General features: G+C 40.2%; 2 protein-coding genes across 3 annotated transcripts in view; both read left to right on the forward strand.

Moving 5' to 3' along the window:
- Positions 1 to 24933, forward strand: part of LOC124553501 (serine/threonine-protein phosphatase 6 regulatory ankyrin repeat subunit C-like) — a 211211-nt gene that overhangs the window by 59590 nt on the left and 126688 nt on the right. The gene's annotated exons all lie outside the window — the stretch shown is intronic.
- LOC124553920 (poly [ADP-ribose] polymerase tankyrase-2-like) overlaps positions 1 to 24933 on the forward strand; it is a 107056-nt gene that overhangs the window by 59436 nt on the left and 22687 nt on the right. The window lies entirely within an intron of this gene.

Raw genomic sequence — 24933 nt, forward strand, 5'->3', positions numbered from 1 at the left:
ATGCTTTTATTGTCTCGTCGTAAAATCCACGGCTTCACACAGGTACGTTCCCCCTTTCATCCCCCCCACTCCTCTTCCGCATGTGCACACAGTGCAATTGTCACGTCAAAGATTTTTGTCAAATACATCTGACGAATATTTCATCATATCTTGGATCAAATCTTTGAGATAGGAATTTGATAATGTAATTGATTTATTGATCCATCTTTAAGCATTTTTCATGCAATTGATGTCTTCGTTTTACATACATTATATAATTACAAAATAAGTCATACATTTTTAACATTCTGAATGAGTAAATATGTTTTATGCTGCACATGTTTAGTAGTCATTAAACATAAATGTCGTGCAGAATGACAAAAGGAGATACTGTATGTGTAACACAATACACATGATAAGAAAAAAAAACATTTTAACAAATATAAATGAGACAGGCTTAATACATGTTAACCATTGGGGAAAATGCATTATGTAAATAAATTAGGGAAAATGTATTGTGTAAATAAAGCACAACAGCATGGTACAATAACATTTTCAGAAGAACTTATGTAATAGGGTGGTCATGTCATACAGCAGTTAACTATTGAGTAAAAATACATTATGTAAATAAAGCACAACCGCATGATACGATAACATTTTCAGAAGTGCTCATGTAATATGGTGGTCATGTCATACAGCAGTTTTAACAGATTAGATCATTTTTATTACATACTTTAAATTCTTCTATTGTATAGAATGCTTTTTGTCCAAGCCACCTTTTTGTAATATTTTTGAAGACATTCAGCGATACACTGTGTGCTGAGGTGGTAGCATGTTAAATAATTGTATCCCTGTGTATGTGTAACTCTTTTGGGTTTTTTTAAGCCTAGTAACTGGGATGTCCATCATCTGCCTTTGGCGTGTGTGATGACTATGTACAGACTCGCGCAGTTTATAGCTTTCTTGGTTTTCCTTTATGTGCACTAAGCCACTGAGAATAAACAGTGATGTAATTGTCAGTATTTTTAACTCTTTGAAATAGTCTCTACATGATACATGGTTTCTCACTCCAGCAATACACCTAATGGCCTTTTTCTGCCAAAGAGAAATTCTTTTTGCCCCAGAGGTGTTGCCCCATAACAGTACTGCATATGTGAGGCGGCTATGGAAAAAAGGCATAGTAGGCATGTAGCAGTGACACAAGTCCTGAGTTTAGTTAGCAGATAGGTGACTTGGGATAACTTTTTGCATACATAATTGGTGTGAGTTTCCCAGGTTAATTTTGCGTCCAGATGAATGCCAAGAAGCTTAACTGAGGAACTACAGTTGTCATTGTTACATAGGCTGAATAGAATGTTTACAGTTTTAGAGTGATTAATTTGTTATTCATTTGCTCCGAACCATACACCGGATATTCTGAGTTGTTCTGCACTTTTGTGCTTGAGTGCTGTAAGAAAGGTGGTGTCATCTGCATCTAGTATGGACTTACAAGGCATCATATTGGACAAATCATTTACATAAATTATGAAAAGCAAGGGTCCAAGCACGGACCCGTGTGGCACACCTCGTGTTACACCCAGTGTGTTTGATTTGTTTCTGTAATACCGGCCTTAGCTCCGGTTTTCCCCCAGCAATTAACAGATGTTAAAATAGGGAAAAAGTTCAAGAGAGCTTAAGCGGCCCCCAAACGGTCAGTTGTACTGCGCAATATTATTGACGGTCTCCCTTCACTGCTCAGTATTATTGTGCAACAGTAATGTGGTTCTGACTGTTGCGGATTATCATAACTTTTTTTGTGGTGATGGTCGAACATTTGATACATTACTGGAAATGGTTATCAACATACTTGGACATCCCCATACCCATGTATTTGCACCCCTCTCCTCCATTTTGAAATCTGGAGTGCAGTGTTATCATTCGTCATCAAATTCCTTTACATTTTCCTGTGATTCAGCTAAGCTTCTCGTTTAGCCAGATGTGGCACTGCGTGGCTGATAGATGTTACCATGTCTTTAGCAGTTGTCGTTTAACCTTTCATTTGATGTTGTAAGTACGGTGTCAAAGTAATGTTCGTGTAACAGGTAGAGAGAGGATTACCATCAGTTCTCTGGTATATAATGTTTTGTGTCGTAACTGGCCAACTTTTCCATCAAAAATATATATTTTAGAGTCACACACTTCCCCCCTCACCCAGGTTAAATTTCTGCCAGTGCTCAAATCCCCATGATCAAAAAACAAAATAGCAACCAAATCAGCGTTTATCTGTTATGCTACACCATCTTGCCAGTGGCAATTCTTTCGAAGAATAAATTTGCAAGTGCAGTGTCACCTTAAAAGTATTCCATGCATAGTTATAGAAACATGTCACTAAACGATTATGTGCAGGTAGGTAATTTAGACCCACACAAATATCCATTTTTACATTATTTATAATTTCGCAGTACTTACTTTTTAAAAAATCATTGGTCTTTGTAGTCTTTCCTTGTGTTTTAAGAGTAGCTAATAATACAATTCATTCGTAACGTTTCCATTTTGTACTCATATGCCTGACATCCCACAATGCTGGCAATTATTTCGATGGTAGTCATACTAGTTTTGAACATATTTTCAACACCGTAAGAACAACAACAAACAGTGAACACAAAAGATATCCATGAACTAGTACAATACTGCGCACAGAGGACGAAATATTTGAAAGGTTTTTGAAATTCTGGCCGACCGCGGTGGTCTCGCGGTTCTAGGCGCGCAGTCCGGAACCGTGCGACTGCTACGGTCGCAGGTTCGAATCCTGCCTTGGGCATGGATGTGTGTGATGTCCTTAGGTTAGTTAGGTTTAAGTAGTTCTGAGTTCTAGGGGACTGATGACCACAGCAGTTGAGTCCCATAGTGCTCAAGAGCCATTTGATTTTTTGAAGTTCTCAATATTATTGTGCAATCTATCAATCCCACATCTATATATTTGGGGCCGCTTTAGTATATATGATGTAACACACTGCTCATGTTTTTATCTATCGAGATATTTCCAAACATGGCGCTTTTTGAGTTTCTTTATGTACCGGTACCATTATGTTACAACCGGTAGCCAGGGGTGATGGCAAGGGGAAGAGGGGGGGGTATATAGCCTCCCCCCCCCCACACCATTGGAGTATCATTTTGCACTGGATAAAATGACTTCAGAAATCAGCGAATATATTACTTCGACAGTTTCAATCATTTTTTGATATATATAATTATGTAGCAATATAGGTTGCAATGTATTTCAAATACATTGTAACAAAAGAATAATAGTGGCAAATAGCTTACTATCGAAACAAATAAATATCATTTAACTTAAAATGGGTGTCTTATTACTTATTAATATATCTAAAAACAAATTTATTTTTTTATTTATTTCTTGTTCCGTAGATCCACTTAGTGAGTCAATCACAAGGATATGGAACGTGTCAAATTGTACAAGTTTTAATTTAAACTTACAATAAATACAAGGGCAATTCAATGGCAAATTGTACATAGTTTAAGTAAGACATACTATAAATACAGTAACAGATACAATGTCAGCTAGATAACATAACAACCATTTGACAGAAAAAGGAGTTTTAAATAAAGTTTAAAGATAAGAGCACAAGGTTAAATCAGATATTAGGCCTACAAGAGTAAATACATGTACAGCCAATCTGTTGTTACAAAAAGTGTGCTAATGCCCAAATGCACAATAAAATCAATTGAACTACTTCTAGACACAATAAGTTTAGTGATGGTATACATTTTCTTTCAGATATTCATCCACAGTATAATAAGATTTCTCTGTCAGGTAATCTTTGAGAACTTGTTTAAATTTTGGCAGTTGTGTATGAACACATTTGATATGTAGTGGTAGAGCATTGAACAGCTTAATGCTGGAGTTGTAAACTCCTTTTTGTACCAGAGTGAGACGTTTCATTTCTAAATGTAGATTGTTTTTGTTTCTGGTGTTATAACCATGGAATTTACTGTTGTCTTGGTAGATGGAATAATTTTTGCACACTAAGGTCAGCAAGGAAAAAATATACTGTGAGGCAGTTGTTAGGATACCTATCTTCTGAAACAAGCGCCTGCAAGAGTGTCTTTGATGGACCCCACACATTATTCTGATTGCTTTTTTTTTTGGATGGTGAAAACTTTTTTTGCAAGTGGTTGGTTCCCCCTAGAATATGATAGCATAGGACATCAATGAGTGGAAGTAGCCAAAGTAGGCAACCTTAATAGTGTCAACTTCAGCCACTGAAGAAATTACCCGTAATGCAAATGTTGCCGAGCTAAGTTTTTTACATAGATGAAGAATGTGAACTGACCAATTACATTTACTGTCTATGTAAGCGCCCAGGAATTTTGTATCTTCAACTTTCTGTATTGGTTGATCTCTACATTTTATGTTAATTTCATCGGGATTACTTTGTGATGTATGGAACCTCATATAATGAGTTTTATCTGCATTGAGCGAGAGACCATTTGAGGAGAACCAATTTAAGATGTCATTAAAAACAGTATTTGTAGTTTTTTCAAGATCATGATCAATCAAATCGTCAATTAGAATTGTGGTATCATCGGCAAACAGGGTAAATTTGCTGTTTGTCTCAGAACAAAGAGGAAGATCATTAATAAAGGTGAGGAAAAGCAGTGGGCCCAAAACGGAGCCTTGAGGCTCACCACACGTTATCGTGCCCCATTCAGACGAGGCAGGTTCTCCAGAAGAGCCATTTAGCATTACAGTCTGCTTCCGATCCTGTAGATATGATTGCAGCCACAAGCCAACAGTACCACCTAAACCATAGTATTCTGCCTTTTTCCAAAGAATTTGGTGGTTTACACGGTCAAAGGCTTTCGTAAGATCACAAAAAATACCCACTGGAGACATTTTTTTGTTAATGTCTTCCGAAACTTGGTTGCTGAAAGAGAATATTGCCTGTTCAGCACAATGAACGGCACGAAAACCAAACTGATTTTTGTTTAAGATACTGTGGAAGTTGAGATGGTCTACAATCCTCCTGTGCATGAGTTTTTCTAGAATTTTCGAGAAGGTAGTTAATACTTACTAGGTGACTTACCAAACGAAAGCGCTGGCAGGTCGATAGACACACAAACAAACACACAAATTAAAGCTTTCGCAACAAACTGTTGCCTCATCAGGAAAGAGGGAAACGCGAAAGGATCCGTCCTTTTTCCCCCTAAGGTAAGTCTTTCCGCTCCCGGGATTGGAATGACTCCTTACCCTCTCCCTTAAAACCCACATCCTTTCGTCTTTCCCTCTCCTTCCCTCTTTCCTGATGAGGCAACAGTTTGTTGCGAAAGCTTGAATTTTGTGTGTATGTTTGTGTTTGTTTGTGTGTGTATCGACCTGCCAGCACTTTCGTTTGGTAAGTCACATCATCTTTGTCTTTAGACATATTTTTCCCACGTGGAATGTTTCCCTCTATTATATTATTATTTATTAATATACACTGGATGTGTATTAATGTAAGAGTATAATCAAGAAGGCTATAATGCCGGGTATCCTACCAACCCTTAATTTGCTGACGCTCAACACAAACTTTGAAATTGCCGGACATCTGGGTCAAATCGTATTATTTTCCCAGGCGCACACATTCCATAGACTTGTTTTTACCTTGCACTCCAAAACGGTTACCAAAAACTACTTAAAGCAACACCAAATTTTACCAGTTTGTCAGTGGAGGACCCCAACTCTCCTTTTGTTAAGTGGTATTTTCCATCCCCCCCCACGCCATTATCAACCCCTTGACTAACTTATAAAATCACCCCTGCTGGTAGCACTCAAATTACGAAAATCACAAAGTAGGCCCAGGGGCGATTCTACAAGTCGGTCAAGGGTGGGGCTAACAGGGAGGTGGTTTGGGGGAATGGAATATCACTTAACAAAAGGAGAGTTGGGGTCCTCCACTGACAAATTGGTAAAATTTGGTGCTGGTTAAAGTACTTTTTGGTAACTGTTTTGGAGTTCAGGGTAAAAAATGTGTATTAATAAATAATAAGATGCCCATTTTAAGTTAAATAATATTTATTGGTTCAGATAGCCGCTTTTGTTCTTTTGTTGAAATGTGTTTGAAATACATTGCAACCTGTATTTCTACATAATTAAAAAAAACATTTGAAAGTGTTGGAGTAATACACTGTCCTCCATAAGTTTGGAAACACCATGCTGCATATTACAACGGAGCAAGATGGAAGTGATTTCTGTGAGTTATTGGTTAGAATACAAAATAGCAAATGGTTAATAATAACACGTTCAATATTGTACACTTAATTATTGTACATATGCATACATAGTGGAACATACTAGTATTGCTTCATTTTATGTAAACCGATGTAACCTGTCCAAGCAGTTCTATTGAACACACCAGGTGGCATGATTAGACCACATGGCTATGTAGGGGTACGTCGTTTACATTTCTGGTCGCTTGTAATTGCATTTACATAAAGGTATAACACGTCACGAAAGTAATTGAAAATTGCCCCAAAGTGCCAGATTCCTTATGAATCATGTGTAATGATGATCACTTTGCACCAAGAAGGCAATAGTGTCTGACAAATAGCAAAGAAATTGATGATTTCCATCAGTGGAGTTGTCAAAACCATACTCTGGCATCAAGAAACAGGCTCCTATGGAGATCATCCTCACTCAGGTAGTGACAAGTAAACATAACAGATCAAAAACTGTCCATGAATTGACTGCTGAACTAAACGCAACAAGGGATACACCGATGAGTGAGTCAACAGTGAGATGACGCCTGGCAGACAACAACCTCAGAGGTTATGTAGCAACAAGGAAACCACTGTTGCGCCCTGTTAACAAGAAGAAAAGGCTTCATTGGGCCAAGACACACCAACATTGGACAACGGGGGATTGGGAAAGAGTCTTATTCACTGATGAACTCAAGTTTGAAATATTTGGAAGTAAACGCCGTCAATTTGTACACTGTTTACCCCATGAAAGCTTGAATCCTCATTGCATAATTTCCACTGTATAGCATGGGGGGGTTTCTGTGATGGTATGGAGATCTTTTAGGGGGAATAAAGTTGGGGATTTTGTGAAAATAGATGGAAAAATGAACCAAAAGGATTATCATGCAATTCTCCAGTGACATGCTAGGACATCTGGTTTGCGTCTGATTGGGAATGGGTTTGTCTTGCAGCAAGACAACGACCTGAAACATATGTCTCGCTTGTGTCAGAACTATGTGAACTCTCTAGAGGTTCGTGGTGGTGGTGTTGTCTTCAGTCCTGAGACTGGTTTGATGCAGCTCTCCATGCTACTCTATCCTGTGCAAGCTTCTTCATCTCCCCGTACCTACTGCAACCTACTTCCTTCTGAATCTGCTTAGTGTATTCATCTCTCGGTCTCCCTCTACGACTTTTACCCTCCACGCTGCCCTCCAATGCTAAATTTGTGATTCCTTGATGCCTCAGAACATGTCCTACCAACCGGTCCCTTCTTCTTGTCAAGTTGTGCCACAAACTCCTCTTCTCCCCAATTCTATTCAATACCTCCTCATTAGTTATGTGATCTACCCATCTAATCTTCAGCATTCTTCTGTAGCACCACATTTCAAAAGCTTCTGTTCTCTTCTTGTGCAAACTATTTATCGTCCATGTTTCACTTCCATACATGGCTACACTCCTTACAAATACTTTCAGAAACGACTTCCTGACACTAAAATCTATTTAAAAACGTGGAATGGCCGCCCCAATCCCCTGGTGGTAACACAATGGAGCTGCTATGGGATGAATTGGACAGGAGGATCCGAAAACGGGAAATCATGAGTGGGTCACAATTATGGGAGGTCGTGCAGCAAGAATGGAGATTAATTCCAACTGAAACCTTGGAAAAACTGATGCAGTGCATGGCGAGTGTGTGCAGGGCACTGATGAAAGTAAAGGCTGGCATTTTGAGGAATCGAAAATTTAATTGTTGCGTCTTCCTGTGTTTTATTTGAGCTTAATAAACATTTGGAAAACAACAAAATGCATTTTTATACTGTATTTCCTTTCCATTGTCTACAATTACTAGGTGTTTCCAAACTTAAGGAGGGCAGTGTATATTTGCAGATTACTATAGCGCCCCCCCCCCCCCCCCCTTGACACCACCCCTGAGTAAGCCCAATGGCACCTCAACTTGATACTAATTTAGTTTAATATGGTATCCATTCAGTCCAATAAATGTAAAAATTAGTAGGACTGTTACCCAATATAATGCCAAAAAAAAGAAACAGGTTGTGGCAAATAAACATGTACCGTTGTTGCCTGTTATCGAATCCCTGCTTGCAGTAAGACAAAGGCGTTTCAAAAAAGATCAGCTTTTACTTGTTTCAGTTTGAAGAATGGTTAGATGCAGCTGCACCTGCGTATCTGAACAACTACTGCAGCCTACATCTAAGTGAATATGCGTGCATGCCTTGGTCTCCTACAGTTTTTACACCTCCCACCCCGTGACCCCTCCCCTCTCGTACCAAATTGATAACTGCTTGATGCCACAGCATGTGTCCTATTAACCAGTCCCTTCTTTTAGTCAAGTTATGTCATAAATTTCTTTTTGTGGTTACATACTCTACGTATTTAATCTTCATCATTCTTGTATAGGACCACATTTCAAAAGCTATTGTGCTCTAGCCTGAACAGCTTATTGTCCACTTGTCACTACCGTGCAAGGCTAAACTCCGGGGAAATACCTTCAGAAAAGACTTTACAAAACACAAATTTATATTCTGTGTTGACAATTTCTCTTTTTCTGGAAATGCTTTCCTTGCTATAGCCAGGCTGAATTTTATATTCTCCACTTCAACCATCAGCTGCTATTGTGCTGCTCAAATAACAAAATTACCACCACATTATCTGATTTATTTACACTATATTCCATTACCATTGTTTTACTTCTGTTGATGCTCATTTTATATCCTTTTTTCGAGGATACTACCTATTCCAGTAAACAGCTTTTCCATGTCCTCAGATGCCTGAAAGAATTATAATGTAATTGGCAAACCACAAAGTTTTTGTTTCTTCTGTCTAAACTTTCATTTCTTCTGTGAACTTTTCTTTGTTTTGCTTTGCTTCCTTGTACAGAGGACAGATGAATAACACCGGGGTTAGGCTACACAACTGTCTCATTCTCTTCTCATTTGCAAACACGCAGAATAGAATAAGAATCATTTACGTTTATGCTCTTCAGTTATGCTGCCGCATATGACCATCTTCACTACATGATATTTCAACAATCCATCTGGCCGCCATCATCAGGTGGGATCGCTGAGTACGCTATCACGCTGAACCTGAATGAATATCAGAAATGGCGGCTTATTTATAGCCCGGGTCCAGGCCGGCCACTGTGCCTGTGCGAGAAACGGAAGAGCTGCCCCCCCCCTACGAAGTGAAGAATTGCAGCACCGCCAGTGGTAGAAACTGGCAAAAGTTATAAATCGCAAACTAAGATGTAGCGTGTCGAAAACAAGACTTATTATATCAGATGAAACAGGGTTCCATATCTTGCTTAAAGGAAAACCTTTATCTCTATTAATAATGTCCTCAGGTAATCATATTTCGATGGATTCCTTGAGCATACAATCCCAGTAACGAGAAGCCAGAGCAATAATTTGCATCTCTTTAAACAACATGTTATGCCCTTCATTGAGACAATGTTCAGCGACGGCAGATTTTTCAGGCTGGAAGTGCCGCAACATGATGTGGCATGGACTCGACTAATATATGAAGTAGTGATGGAGGGAACTGACACCGTGAATCTTGCAGGGCTGTCCGTAGATCCATAAGAGTATGAAAGGGTAGAGATCTGTTCTGAACAGCACGTTGCAAGGCAGCCCCGATATGCTTGATAATGTTCATGTCTGGGGAGTTTGGTGGCCAGTGGAAGTGTTTGAACTCGAGTGTTCCTGGCACCACTCTATAGCAATTCTGGACGTGTAGGGTGTCGCATTGTCCTGTTACAACTGCCCAAGTCCGTCAGACTTGTTGTTTTACCAGATCCCTTATGTTCACGGTACACTCGTCAAATAGTCGTAAGGGAGAATCCCCACTTAATTGCTACCACGAAGATTCTGTGTGGCATTGCTTGTGCGCCGACTATGACGCCATGTTCAAACTCACTTAAATCTTGATAAGCTGCCTTTTGGCAGCAGTAACTGATCTAATAGCTGTGCCAGACACTTGTTATCTTATATAGGCGTTGCTGACTGCTGCACCGTATTCTTCATGTTTACGTATCTCTGTATTTGAAAACGCATGGCTATACAAGTTTCTTTGGCGCTTCAGTGTATTACACATACTGGATTTCAGTGACTGTCTTATGTCTGCCATTTAGAAGATGCAGTGGATCAAAATAGACAGAGGGTATCGATCGGTGTAGCGTTCGAGTTGCAAGTATGGGCAGTCTTGTAGACTGCTGCTTGTAATTTTCATTCATGCAATTTGTAAAGCATTAATTAAGGTATGTATGATTAAACTGAACTGTCTGTCTGAATCAAAAAATAAATTTATTGCTGTTCATTATATGCTTATGCTCATGCCCATGTCTTAACGCAGACTTTTGAACTTAGTCATAGGAGGAAAGAAGTTACTGTGCTAATTATCATTAGTTTCTTAATGAATTAACTCGGTAATAAATTTACTTTGCTTTGTAGACAAAATAAAACAAAATAATGATTGACACGCACAATTTCCTATAGGCCTATTAATAATGATTGACAATACTGACAGAAATTTTCTTGTGCTTTGTTGGCTGAAAGAATCAAGCCAAACGTTTGCCAGATTAGATTCAGTCATTGTACAGTATTTTGTAGTTTTCACATTTTAATTTGTGTACTTTGAAAATGCATCATTTTGGTACCTCTGGTTGCCCATAAATGCTGGGAAATGGAACACCAGTGAAAGTGTGAGAGATTTAATAGTGCCTCTTCCCATGGTTGATGTATGAAATATGTTCATAATATGGACCAAATTTCATCTTCATCTGCAGTGTAACACAGCTTTTCTGAAGTTTTCAGATTTACATTGGGGGGGGGGGGGGGGGGGTGAACAAATTTCAACTACATATAGATTATAATTTTTCCAAAGTGAAACATGTTACTTTTTTTTTTTTTTTTTAATTTACAGCATTAGTTACTAAGTATGTTGGCCAGCTAGTAAATTATCATTGTTGCTAATAATGAACAAATGGTGAGATTTTACATTCCAGTCAATGCGTAAAATTTGTTGAAAATTAACACATACCATGGGGCACTTTTCTATAGTGTGTGGGATGTGTCTCGGCACATAAATAACAGCATATTTTATTTTAAAAATTGACGCTAAATATACAGTGGATTCATACAACAAGCCTATACTATATCTATAGGTACGAATGCAGCAAAATACTGATATAAAATGCAAACTGTAGAAATAGAATTGGCTGCATTAATTTTTTACTTTTTAATTTCCTTCTTTCTCTCCTACTTACCCTGCTAATAGGTCTTCATTGTTCTTTCCTTTAAACTCCGCAGGAATAAACTTATTTTCTGTAGTCCTTAAATCATCATTTTAAGTCCATATTTTCACAATCATTTATCTTGTAAAAGTCTTTCACCCTCCTCAATGTCTGGAGATTCATGCAGTGAAACTTCGCATGCCATTATATTTTTAATTCGGGTTTTCTTTCCTGTAAATCCACTTTTCACTTTTAGAATTTTTTAAATGTTTCCATTTAAAACCAGTTTTTTAGTGTTCATTAATATTGGTGCTTTGTGTCATTGTCTTCATCCATTTTTACTTTTAGCTGCTGCTGCTGCCTTTGAAAAAGGGCAGACATCATCTTCAAGTGTCCAAGGTTCATTTATGCTTGTTATAGCATTTTTTGTAGTCTAAGACTGCAGCTCAAAACAGCAAGATTTTCTTTACTTGTGCTAGGTCGTGTTCAGTAGTGCAGTTCACTTCAGCATGCAAAGAACCATCTACATCCAGGTTGTATATTCAGTCTCCTGTGAAATCATCTTAATGAAAATTTGTTCATAATTGCCGAAAAGTTGTCCACCAGGAGGCCCTTTGTGCAGGAAATGTGCAACATTGTGATGACATAAAAGTTGTGGTACAATGTGTGAATTTTGTAAGGTGGGTTGGTGTCACCCAGCACAAGTTCGAGGGATTTTTTGCAAGATCTGGAAGCAGCATGTGGTGCCATGTTATTGTGCAGTGCAGAGACCTTGTAGAGGCAGAGATCTCAACGTATTACCCGACGACCAGACGGAATGCCTTGCCAACGTTATCCTTATTGCTGCAGAACATTCCATTCCTTGCACTTCGTCTTTACCGTGCCGTGTCCTGATCCTTTGGTGGACTGAGACGTGCCACCGATGCATTCAGGTGTGGAGACATGCTCTCTAGCCTCATTTCCTTTACTAGTTCTTTTAACAGTTTCACTTCCTCTTCCGTTGTGTGAGCCAAACTCTGACAGCTCTCTGGGATCTAGGTCCATTCCCCAATTTCCGGACCGAGCGAGGTGGCGCAGTGGTTAGCACACTGGACTCGCATTCGAGAGGACGACGGTTCAATCCTGTCTCCGGCCATCCTGATTTAGGTTTTCCGTGATTTCCCTAAATCGCTTCAGGCAAATGCCGGGATGGTTCCTTTGAAAGGGCACAGCCGATTTCCTTCCTCATCCTTCCCTCACCCGAGCTTGCGCTCCGTCTCTAATGACCTCGTTGTCGACGGGACGTTAAACACTAATCTCCTCCTCCTCCTCCCAATTTCTGGCCTGGCTGCAGCAGATGTTGTCATAGTGGATCCTATTACTATCTCCAGCACCTTGGGCTGCTATTTTGCAGCGATTTTGAGCTCCACTCACTATCACCTTCAGTTGGAAATGAGTGGGGGAGGCTCGGTCGATACCCTTCTCTTCTCAGAATCGTGGGTGCTACAATGCCACATTTACTATGAGGGAGCTAGATCGTGCTCTCACTTCATCCCGATCCTCCGCCCCTGGGCCGAACGATGTTAACATTCAGATGTTGCAGCACCTTTGTTTTGTTGGCAATCACTTTCTCCTTCACACGTATTATCGCGTATGGGCAGAGGGCACGTTTCCCAGTTGCTGGCGTGACGCTACTGTCGTACCTGTACCTAAGCCCTGTAAGGACAAAAACCTTCCTCCCAGCTACCGTGCCATTTCTCTCGCCAGCGGTGATTAGACAGTGACGGAACGTTCGATTCATGCCCGGCTGGTACGTTGGCTCGAGTCTCACAATTTACGAACCACAGCACAGTGCGGCTTTCCAGCACGCTGTTCTACAGTAGACCGTCTCGTCACTGTGTCAACTGTGTCACGAATGGTTTTCTGTGGAAATACCAGACTGTGGCCATGTTTTTCGATTTGGAGAAAGCCTACGACACCTGCCGGAGGACTGGTGTCCTCCGTACTCTCTACACGTGGGGCTTCCGAGGCCGCCTGCCTCGTTCTCTTGAGGAATTTTTAAAAGGCTGGGTTTTCAAGGTACGTGTGGGATCTGCCTTGTCGGACACCTTTATGCAGAAAATGGGGTGTCAGGGTTCTGTCCTGAGCATAATCTTCTTTGCTGTCACCATTAACCCTATTACGGCCTGTCTCCCACCGAGAATCTCCAGCTCCGTTTTTGTTGGTGATTTTGCAATCTGTTGCAGTCCTCCCTGCACTTGCCTACTCGAGCGGCATCTTCGGCGATGCCTCGATTGTCTTCACTCGTGGAGCATTAACAATGGGGGTTTTGCTTTTCCGCTGACAAAACTATTTGTATGAATCTCTTGCAGTGCAGTGGGTTTCTTCCACTGTCTTTACATCTTGGGCCTGTTGATCTCCTGTTCACTGAAACTAAGAAGTTCCTGGGACTCGTGCTCAATAGGAAACTTTCTTGGTCCTCCCACGTGTCTTACCTGACCGCTCACTGTACCCTATCCCTCAGTGCCCTACGTGTCCTCAGTGGTAATTCCTGGGGAGCTTGTAGCGGGACTTTGAATTTCCCTCAGATATAAATTATACTGTCGCAGATGTACGAGTGCTCAACGGCAGAGCCAATACTAAAATTGTAACTCTTTTTTTGTTTTCTATCCATCTATTGTCTCTCGAGAGCGGAAGCTTAATGCAGACGTAAAAAACTTATTTGCTAGTCTTGATCTGATTTTAATGTGTAGACAAATTGCGGAAATTGTTATGAAATTCGGAGGATGGAAGTAGTAAAGTAAATTAAATTGCATTCAGTATCAAGATGATTTTAATTTGTATAAATTAGTGATTCCTGGACGATTGCAAGGTTTCGTAGCAGACTTTTCAAGCAGAAATGAAGTAGGAGATTTTTGAAGATCTGGACGCCGCACGAAAGAAGACATGTTAACATGGTAAAGGATGAACTCTTATCTACGCCATTTCCCCCTGTCAACTACATTTGTTATTCTCTGTCTTTTTTCAAATAATTTTTGTAGTGGAAATTGGTTTGACTTTTGCTCAGAAATGCCACAAGGACCACCCCAACAATAGCTTTTCCGAATCACGAAGTCCGATAACTTTTCTGTAATACGAAGTCTGATTTGCATTTCATTCCTTCACTTTTTTCACAGTCATTAACGATTCTAAAACCCACTTTTTATTCACCTTTTCTTCCCACATTTTCAATCCTTTCTTTTCTTCTCTTTTTCTTCTTTATTAACAGGGTGTATACGGGGACAAGGAAAAAAATTCCCGGATTTCTCCCGGATATCCCGTTTAAAAATATACTTTCTCCCGGGCGAAAATACACTTTTTTTGTGCTAAGTGACAGTAGGTTTTCCGTAGATTTTTCCTTGGAACTATAAAACTTATCAATCCTTTGAATGGTTAACGTTTTATACAATCGCGTAGAACTTCCCGGAAAAAAAGGAAAAGACTGGGCAAAGAAGTTTTGGAGAGACTTTTAATATAAAAAAGGAGATAAGTTTTGGAAAGACCTTTGATTTGCAGCAACATATACGCTGCATATTTTCGTATTACGAAAGTATAAATTCGAATTGCACAAAACACAGCGCGTTAGTTTCCGGAGCATTGAAACCGAGGTTACGACGTCCTTTCATAACCGAGTCATATCTCAAGGCACGAGATCTCATCAGCCGATGACAGCAGCTATTCAGAGCATAGGACACGTGTTATAGTCAGCCAATAGCAAGCTCACTGGTTACATAGCGCGAACACACAAAAGTTAACGGTTACATTAATGTCCACGGTACCGTATATCTACAAGGAAAGCTAAGCTTTCACATATAATATTAGTCTCTAAGATTACCATGAGAAAAAAAATTGGCGTTCTACGGATCGGAGCATGGAATGTCAGATCCCTTAATCGGGCAGGTAGGTTAGAAAAATTAAAAAGGGAAATGGGTAGGTTAAAGTTAGATATAGTGGGAATTAGTGAAGTTCGGTGACAGGAGGAACAAGACTTTTGGTCAGGTGATTACAGGGTTATAAATACAAAATCAAATAGGGGTAACTCAGGATGAATAAAAAATAGGAGTGCGGGTTAGCTACTACAAACAGCATAGTGAACGCATTATTGTGGCCAAGATACACACAAAGCCCATGCCTACTACAGTAGTACAAGTTTATATACCAAATAGCTCTGCAGATGATGAAGAAATAGATGAAATGTATGACGAGATAAAAGAAATTATTCAGGTGGTGAAGGGAGACGAAAATTTAATAGTCATGGGTGACTGGAATTCGTCAGTAGGAAAAGGGAGAGAAGGAAACGTAGTAGGTGAATATGGATTGGGGGGAAGAAATGAAAGAGGAAGCCGCCTTGTAGAATTTTGCACAGAGCATGACTTAATCATAGCTAACACTTGGTTCAAGAATCATAAAAGAAGGTTGTATACCTGGAAGAGTCCTGGAGGTACTAAAGGTATCAGATTGATTATATAATGGTAAGACAGTGATTTAGGAACCATAGATTATATAATGGTAAGACAGAGATTTAGGAACCAGGTTTTAAATTGTAAGACATTTCCCGGGGCAGATGTGGATTCTGACCACAATCTATTGGTTATGAACTGCAGATTGAAACTGAAGAAACTGCAAAAAGGTGGGAATTTAAGGAGATGGGACCTGGATAAACTGAATGAACCAGAGGTTGCAGAGTGTTTCAGGGAGAGCATAAGGGAACAATTGACAGGAATGGGGGAAAGAAATACAGTAGAAGAAGAATGGGTAGCTCTGAGGGATGAAGTAGTGAAGGCAGCAGACGATCAAGTAGGTAAAAAGACGAGGGCTAATAGAAATCCTTGGGTAACAAAAGAAATATTGAATTTAATTGATGAAAGGAGAAAATATAAAAATGCAGTAAATGAAGCAGGCGAAAAGGAATACAAACGTCTCAAAAATGAGATCGACAGGAAGTGCAAAATGGCTAAGCAGGGATGGCTAGAGGACAAATGTAAGGATGTAGAGGCCTGTCTCACTAGGGGTAAGATAGATACTGCCTACAGGAAAATTAAAGAGACCTTTGGAGAGAAGAGAACCACTTGCATGAATATCAAGAACTTAGATGGCAACCCAGTTCTAAGCAAAGAAGGGAAGGCAGAAAGGTGGAAGGAGTATATAGAGGGTTTATACAAGGGCGATGTGCTTGAGGACAATAGTATGGAAATGGAAGAGGATGTAGATGAAGGCGAAATGGGAGATACGATACTGCGTGAAGAGTTCAACAGAGCACTGAAAGACCTGAGTCGAAACAAAGCCCCGGGAGTAGACAACATTCCATTAGAACTACTGATGGCCTTGGGAGAGCCAGTCATGACAAAACTCTACCGTCTGGTGAGCAAGATGTATGAGACAGGCAAAATACCCTCAGACTTCAAGAAGAATATAATAATTGCAATCCCAAAGAAAGCAAGTGTTGAGAGATGTGAAAATTACCGAACTATCAGTTTAATAAGTCACAGCTGCAAAATACTAACACGAATTCTTTACAGACAAATGGAAAAACTAGTAGGTGCGGAACTCGGGGAAGATCAGTTTGGATTCCGTAGAAATGTTGGAACACGTGAGGCAATACTAAACTTACGACTTATCTTACAAGAAATATTAAGAAAAGGCAAACGTACATTTGTAGCATTTGTAGACTTAGAGAAAGCTTTTGACAATGTTAACTTGAATACTCTCTTTCAAATTCTGATGGTGGCAGGGGTAAAATACAGGGAGCGAAAGGCTATTTACAATTTGTACAGAAACCAGATGGCAGTTACAAGAGTCGAGGGGCATGAAAGGGAAGCAGTGGTTGGGAAAGGAGTGAGACAGGCTTGTAGCCTCTCCTCGATGTTATTCAATCTGTATATTGAGCAAGCAGTAAAGGAAACAAAAGAAAAATTCAGAGTAGGTATTAAAATTCATGGAGAAGAAATAAAAACTTTGAGGTTCGCCGATGACATTGTAATTCTGTCAGAGACAGCAAAGGACTTGGAAGAGCAGTTGAACAGAATGGACAGTGTCTTGAAAGGAGGATATAAGATGAACAGCAACAAAAGCAAAACGAGGATAACGGAATGTAGTCGAATTAAATCGGGTGATGCTGAGGGAATTAGATTAGGAAATGAGGCACTTAAAGTAGTAAAGGAGTTTTGCTATTTAGGGAGCAAAATAACTGATGATGGTCGAAGTAGAGGGGATATAAAATGTAGACTGGCAATGGCAAGGAAATCGTTTCTGAAGAAGACGTTTGTTAACATCGAGTGTTGATGTAAGTGTCAGGAAGTCATTTCTGAAAGTATTTGTATGGAGTGTAGCCATGTATGGAAGTGAAACATGGACGATAACTAGTTTGGACAAGAAGAGAATAGAAGCTTTTGAAATGTGGTGCTACAGAAGAATGCTGAAGATAAGATGGGTAGATCACGTAACTAATGAGGAGGTATTGAATAGGATTGGGGAGAAGAAGTTTGTGGCACAACTTGACTAGAAGAAGGGATTGGTTGGTAGGACATTTTCTGAGACATTGAGGGATCACCAATTTAGTATTGGAGGGCAACGTGGAGGGTAAAAATCGTAGAGGGAGACCAAGAGATGAATACACTAAGCAGATTCAGAAGGATGTAGTTTGCAGTAGGTACTGGGAGATGAAGAAGCTTGCACAGGATAGAGTAGCATGGAGAGCTGCATCAAACCAGTCTCAGGACTGAAGACCACAACAAAGATTAACATGCTACAACAGAAGCTAAGCTTTCACATGTAATATTGATCTTTTTTTGCGTGTGCTACACTTTAAGACACATCATACAAATGTGCCAGTAAATTTAAAATTATGACGTAAATGTCTCGGCTCGAAATTCTCGTAAGTGGCTGGTCCTCAAACTGTTCGTTTTCGAACTCGCTGTGATTTAGATATCCATCCCACTTTCTGACACGTAACATAATTCATCTTGCGTAAAAAGAAATTTACTTTGAAAGTAACGCTTTTCTAACCACCGTTCGCAATACTATCCGCAGACTGGTAGAAATGGGTTCGATTTGCCAGTTGCCAGGCAGTGCCAGAAAACAGGCATTATTGTGCGTGTGCAACTGCAGTGGTGTAGGCAGCCAGTATGTTCGTTTGTATAAAGCACTAACAGAGCTTACATTACATCATAAAAGAAACAGGGCATCAGAGGATACTCTAAAGAGCATAGGAATTTCGTAAACCATACTAAAATGCATAATTCGACTTGAAGTGCAAATTGGCTTTTTCCAGATTCACAATGAAGTAGGTCCCATCTGATATTAAGCTTTTCAGTGTGGTTTTTGGGATGTACATTTTCTTGGAGTACCAGTACTCTACGATCTCACTTTTGGTTCTTTATTATGTCATAATACCATACATGGCAGAAGATGATACCGTGCACTTGAAATAAAATGATTGCCTCGGCGGAAAGATTAATAAAGCCAAATTTCTGTGGCAAACTTGCAAAAATAACTTCACTGTTCTGCAAAGCGATTAATGCTTGACTGCTACTAACTTGGAAATAAAATAAAATCAGAAAACTGAAATTAATAATATATTTTTGCCCTCCGTAATTATGTGAATGTATTTTGATTCACTTGATAGCTCCCGGCCACAGAAATCCGTTTTGTTTTCATTTAACGTGGGAGCTGTACACGAAGAGAAGCAGCGAAATCACTTAACGTAAACACGGGTCATGTGGAGGTTAACCCCCTCCCCACTACAACTCTGTGCAAGCGTCATCTGGCAGCTAGGGCGCGCGAGAAAAAATTTTCTCGTTTGCATCTGGCTGCTTGCTGCTACTACCGATACAGCTAACAGCCAAACTTCAAGTAGCGGGAGAAGGTACTGCTTATACGCGAGTCAAATGCGCATGCGCAACACACCGCTGCCAATTGGTCAAACGAACCTAATGTGAACAGTTGTGACATCATGCTCATAGCAAGCAGTTTATTGTTACGAAGAATTACAGTCTGCGCCCTACGGCCTTCGACATATTTTTGCTATTTGCAGACGCTTATGCAGGCACGGTTTTTTGTTGTTGTAAATTGCACATTTCCTTTGCCACTAAAGTTTTATTTTTTTCCCTCTCGTTTAAATTTTATTGCTGCAGTATCATTCTCAAGTAGCAGGATACAATAACATTCTTTGCTAGAGAATCAATTCTGAAGTCAAAATTACAAAAATTTAACTGAAAGCTAAAACAATGAAAAATTCCCGGAATTCCGAAAAATTCCCGGGATTTTCCCGGATGAAAAAATTCCCAGGTTTTGCCCAGATTTCCCGGTTCTCCTGGGTCGTATACACCCTGATTAACCACTACAAGCTGATCGGACTACCCCCCCTCCGTTTGAAACTAAACTGTGGGTGGTCCGTTTGCACCTCTGCACATCTGTCCATCTTGCACCTTCCCAATGCAGTCCACCATCGTGGCATCCATTTGGTTACTGGTGCCTTTTGTGCAAACCCGTTTGAGAGTGCATACAGAAGCTGCCCAACTACTGCTGTCATACCGACATGATGTTCTGTTCTTTGTATGCTATCCTGTTTGTCTGCCACGCCTGGCCACCCGTCCTAAGATTCCTTCGTGCAGGCCTCTCACAGGGACTCTGTGGTTCTCTGCCAGCTCCGCACTGGCCACGCTCAGGTGGCACACGGTTACCTCTTGCGCCGTGATGACCCACCTCTGTGTCGGTGCAGTGCCCGGGTGACAGTGGTCCGTATCTTGGCTGCCCTGCGACGGACTCTTCAGGTACCGGACTCGTTGCCATTAATTTTAGCTGACGAGGCCTTATCAGCTAATTTAGTTATACGTTTTATATGTGACGGTGCTTTATCATTCTGTGTTAGTTTTAGTGCATGTCCTTTGTCCCTTTGTGTTCTCCACTCTAAAGCTGTTAGGGTGGATGTTTCAATGTGTCGCAGAGTGGCTGGCTCTTCCTTTTTATTCGTGTGGTCAGCCAGCCACAGTCATCTGCTTTCTTGTTTTTACTTCTAACTGTTCCTTGCTTGTGTGGTTTTCTTTTCCTGTTTTGTCCACGGTAGTGCTGGTTGTCCTTCTGTTGTTCTTCTGGTTCTTCCCTTTTCCTTTTATTGTGCTGTATGTCTCCTTTTTCTTCTTTCCCTTGTGTAATTATTTTACCTGGAACAAGGGACTGATGACCTCACAGTTTGGTCCTTTCTCCCCCCCCCCCCCCCCCCCCTCCCCTCTCTTTTACCTCTACCAACCAACCAATCAACTTAAGCCTCCTTCTTCAATGACTTGTTTGACTACCAATATAGGGTGCCTATGCACCAGCGCCCCTAGCGTGCATACCTGTAACTACATACTGGATCACGTCCGACCTATTACACCGTCCACGCGGGATATACCTAGTGCGCATGCGCAGCAGCAGACGATGATATTCGTGAGCAGCAGACGATACGCGCGCGTAAAGAAAACATAAGTGTGTGCTGTCCTGTAAAGTCGTCCGTTCTACCGCGAGCAACTCAGGAACGAGTGTATGATACACTGGATACTTTCAAATTATTTCTGTGAGCTCAAGGTTCGTATTTAATAAGAAATTGTTTTTTTTTTACCGTTATTTACTAAGTAATTGTTTTCTCTTACGTAGGTTACAACTGTTCTGAATTACAGACTCACTATATTTATGTTACGACACTTGACTACACTGGTATATGTATATCGAAATTTACATTTATACAGCATATTACACATGGAAGATCCACTTGTTTTTGAAGCTATTGCCCTGGCAGTGGCAGTAAATCTTCAGATTAGGGCAGAACGGCGACGAAAACGAAAAGCCAGGCGTTGTTGGGTTCGACCCTGGCTGAAAAGAAGGGACGAAGGCAGGGGAATATATTCACTTTTAATGAAAGAACTGAGGCCCGAAGATCCGCAAGAATTTCGCAACTTCGTTAGGATGGGCATGGCCTGTTTCGAGAAGCTGCTGTCTGATAGAAGATAGAATCAAAAAGTGTGACACAGTCATGAGGGAGGCTATCTCACCTTCTCGAAGGTAAGAATTGTATGTTTATACGTTTTGTGATCATACCAACCAAGATGTTCATTTCGTTACATGCCCTGTTACGTTGCAGGTTGGCAGTAACATTACGGTTCCTGGCGACTGGGGAATCTTTTAAGAGTCTGGCTTTCAGCCACAGAATTGCACAGCCTACCATTTCAAAAGTTATTGTGGATGTATGCACTGCAATTTGCGAAACTTTAAAGGACAAATACTTAAAGGTACATTTGTGTTATTTTTTCGAGTTTGGAAGATATATATGTGTGTGTATTTATTGTGCCATTCAGACAGTAATTAAGTATATAACATTACAGGCACCATCAACAGCAGAAGAGTGGAATAAAATTGCCAAAGAATTTGATGAACTGTGGCAGTTCCCAAACTGCATTGGTAAGCCACAGAATTAAGTTACATAATATGGAGAAAATCTGACAATAATGAAAGGCAGTTTTTTATCTCCCACACTGCAAGTCTATGTACTGCTATATAAAACTACTTACTTTTATTTTCAGGTGCAATGGATGGGGAAACACATAGCATTTGCCCCACCACGAACTGCTGGCTCAACATACTTCAATTATAAAAAGTTCCACAGTGTTGTTTTACTAGCTATTGTGGATGCTAGGTACCGATTCTCTTTGATTGACATTGGGTGCAATGGAAGAGTGAGTGATGGTGGGGTGTATGCAAACAGCCTGATCAGCAGTGCACTTCGGGAAAACTGGTTGAAGGTAACACAGCAAAAATCACTTCCTGGCACAAACATTGAAGTGCCATATGTGATTCTTGCTGATGATGCATTTCACCTGCAGCCATATATCATGAAACCCTATAGAGACTGCCAGAACCAGAAGTCCAAACAGATTTTTAACTACAGATTGTCAAGAGGAAGGCGAGTAGTGGAAAACACTTTCGGAATTCTGGCCAACCGCTTTAGAGTTCTTCTCAGTACAATGCGATTACCTGTTGAGAAAGTGGAATTAATTGTTCAGACTTTATGCATACTGCACAACTACTTGATTGAAGAGGCAGACACCACATATGTGACAGCTGCTGATACAGAAAACACAGACTTGTGCACCATAAACAATGGTTCCTGGCGAGGAGACAAATCTCTCTCTAGCATACCCCAGCAGAGTGGAAATCGCACATCACTGTGTGCCAGGGAAGTGCGCAAAAAAACTTTGTGAATTCTTTAGTACAACAGGTTATGTTTCATGGCAGTGGGAAGCCGTTAAGAAGTACAACTTTTAACAGTAATAATGTACAAAAGGCAATCTTTTATTTATAAATGACTCATCAATGTAATGCAATGCCTTAACTTTAAAATCAGTTACAGATTTCTTTATGTATGCCATCCATGATACATTTCATGACATTCAATTTCACGTCAGCCCTAATTGCTGGATTTTTAAATTTCTTCAATTCAGCAGCAACATACTGACCAAACTTGTCATCTTCATTACTGCCACTAATTGAAACTCTAATGTCTCTTAAGACTGACAATGTTGAGGTGGCTAATTCATCCTCAGTGTCCTTCCTACGCCTCTTTCTGGCTGAAGCATAAGGCTGCTCACTTAGAGGTGATGGTGTTGACACAGGTGTACTTCTGTCTGACAATTCCACAGTAAATATGTCTTGAGAGTACTGGAAATAGAAAACTGATATAGATATTGTAATACGTATGTGGCACAATACTAACATTAAAGTGGTTATGTAAACTACAGTGGTCTGTTTAAAGTTCTCTGTGTAAAATATAAGTAATGTAAGTAACCTGTATGAAAGTGAAGTACTATTTTGTTGGAGCAAATATATACAATACAATCAAAGTGTTACATTCTTTTGGTCAAGAGAGCTTCATGGCTAATGAACTGTCATTGACATACATGAGAATACTGTTTATGCACTTACATTGCTGTTGTCATCTTCAATATATCCATCATTTACTATGGTCTCTTCAGTAACTGTGGTCACCTCATTATTCTGAAATAGTTGATGTGTTATTCACTTGTTGCAATTACTATTTACAACTTTTATTTAAATGTCGGTAAATACTTACACAAGGGTCATTGACAGTGGTCGTGCTAGATGGATTTGATGAGAGTGACTGTGGTATCTGAAATATTAAAGGCCCATGTTAGTCTATAGCAGATTGTGAACCTCTCATAACACTGAAAAATACGAATACACATGGTAGTATTAAAGCGTGATTTGTTTTCCAAAATACCATTCACTAATATAAGCATATATACTACTTGAGCTGGAATACCCATCTACAACCTGAAATCAGAATAAGCTGTCTTACAGAAAGCAGAATTCCTACAAAGGAAGGCAACAAAATGTTCGTACTTACCATACGGCTTGGGATATTTGTCACTGTTTTCCTCGGTGTCACGTAGTCCTTCAAAAACTTCAAAGCATTGAACCACCACACAGCAGGCTCATAAACTTCGCTTGCCCCTGCACCACTATGCTCACTGGCTTTAATTTTTTTTAGCTCTTCACAAAAATGCGACCGCAGAGACATGAATCGAGTTTTGCAGTCCTCATCTGTTGCGTTGGGCAAAACTGCGCGAACTTTACTGCCTATCACTGCCAGTTTCTCTTTCCTGGCATTCTGAAATAAAGCAAGAGATGCAATGAAATCAAACATGAACTTTCGTAAGCTAAGGCATTGATATACGAATCGAAAATCATCGTGTAACATAATATGCATATTACTCAGAAATAAACGATGCCGACGTACCTTATTATGATATAGCGGGTCCTGCGGGTTGTACATACACTTTTCTTCGCTGTACGCCTGAATGAGTGTGCTTAAAGCCTGTTTGTTCCATTGCATTTCTAGAATATGAAGCAATAAATAGAACAATAAGCGTTCACAAACAGCCAGTATAAAAGAAAGTCAACTGGCAAAAAAATACTATTTTTAACTGCATTTATGAAAACCTACTTACTGAAAAAAATGTGGAAAAATCTCCAACACGAAAAACTGTAATTTGCCTCTACACATCGAACCATAAACAAACAACAAGCAGAAAGCACTGCGGTACCCGCTTCTGCGCATGCGCAAGTTTCGCAGCCTAGTGCGCATGCGCGGGTTGACGGGAATTTAGAACTGCTCTCTATTCCGGCGCGTGGATAATGTTGTTGTTGTTGTGGTCTTCAGTCCTGAGACTGGTTTGATGCAGCTCTCCATGCTACTCTATCCTGTGCAAGCTTTTTCATCTCCCAGTACCTACTGCAACCTACATCCTTCTGAATCTGCTTAGTGTATTCATCTCTTGGTCTCCCTCTACGATTTTTACCCTCCACACTGCCCTCCAATACTAAATTGGTGATCCCTTGATGCCTCAGAACATGTCCTACCAACCGATCCCTTCTTCTGGTCAAGTTGTGCCACAAACTTCTCTTCTCCCCAATCCTATTCA

Source organism: Schistocerca americana, chromosome 11 (assembly GCF_021461395.2).
Source record: "Schistocerca americana isolate TAMUIC-IGC-003095 chromosome 11, iqSchAmer2.1, whole genome shotgun sequence".
NCBI lineage: Eukaryota > Metazoa > Arthropoda > Insecta > Orthoptera > Acrididae > Schistocerca > Schistocerca americana.